Raw genomic sequence first — 1,394 nt, forward strand, 5'->3', positions numbered from 1 at the left:
CATTTATTTTGTATGTATATTTTTGTTTCCCCACCATCTTCATGTTTCTGAACACCAGCACTACGGAGTCCTTTGAAAACACTCCATACATACTTAAAACCAAGTAAAGGGTGTAGTTCCATCTTTAAAAACTACACAGACATTTTGGACAGCACATTCTTGCAATGAAACCTGGATAACATTTATCAGATATGGTAGGGAAAGTTCTCACTCTGCATGATAAACAGGACAAGCAGATATCATTACAGAAATGAAATAAGATGGAAAACTAACAAGCTCCTTGAATTATTTTCTTAAAGAGGCATCCTCCACTGCCAGGATCTGTTATCCAGATGCAATTCTTCACATAATTGATGAGTTTGTCTTCCATTTTGGGAAGAGAATCACCTTCTCTATACTTGCTTACATTTTGCTTTAATGTCTTCTAGATGAGTATAGACTCTTTGGGTGTTTTAAGAGTTTTTTCCTGTTTGTTTTTTGAGAGATTCTTATCCTTTTGATCTAGGTGTTGATGGCTTTGAGTCTTCCATTTTGGTCTGACTTTTGTGCATTTTTGGCCTGAGTATCTTGTAACTTTTTTACTGGTGCTTTTTTACCTTCCTCCTCCTCCTCATCATATCACACTCTGATCATCATATTCAGCAGCAGCAAGTTTCACTTCTTTTCTATGGGACTTTGCCACCATTTCCAGGTGCAGAACCTTTCCAGGTACACTTTGGAATTTCACATCCTCTCCTCCTGCTCTTCATTCTCTGACTCTGCATCTTCCTCCACAGCTACTAAGTGCTGTCCACTAATATACAAAGCCCTGAACCACACACTTCAGCCTTAAGACTACAAGTGGTATGATTTCAAAGCCCCCAAGGGGAACTGTTGGCTGTGCAGATATTTTCAAAGTTGGGAGTGCTACTTTCACAGGACAACCTTCATCATCTGTTGCTTCTGCTCCAACAATGTGCAGCTCTTTCTCTTCACAGTCCCTAAACTGACTGTTATTAAATAACTGGTGCTCACTTTCATCATTACTCACCTTAAAGTGATAATCTTTGTCAGCCTTCAGTTCACAACTGAAATGATAATTCTGGGTCCTCAAGGAATCCATGTCCACGGCATCTTCCATAGGATGGTAACATGCATTTAGGTGGAAGAGAGGGCCAATGGAGAGAATAGCTACTGTCCCAATGAACAGGTGTGCAGGATGGAATAACATGAGAAAAGTTAGATTTGTTTATTTTTACGGAGACTACAGAATTCACATTTAATCAATCATTTAAAAAATAATAAAAATTACATTGTCTAAAATAAACAGCCCCATCAAAAAATGGGCAGAAGAGCTAAAAAGACACTTCTCCAAAGAGGAAATGCAGATGGCCAACAAGCATATGAAAAAATGT

At 38.5% G+C, this 1,394-nt stretch overlaps 1 pseudogene; it reads right to left on the reverse strand.

Moving 5' to 3' along the window:
* Positions 1–424: 424 nt before the first annotated feature.
* LOC101629059 lies at positions 425–1,120 on the reverse strand (annotated as a pseudogene).
* Positions 1,121–1,394: the final 274 nt, after the last annotated feature.

Source organism: Condylura cristata, unplaced genomic scaffold, assembly GCF_000260355.1.
Source record: "Condylura cristata isolate star-nosed mole 26May11 unplaced genomic scaffold, ConCri1.0 scaffold00006, whole genome shotgun sequence".
Classification (NCBI taxonomy): Eukaryota; Metazoa; Chordata; class Mammalia; order Eulipotyphla; family Talpidae; genus Condylura; species Condylura cristata.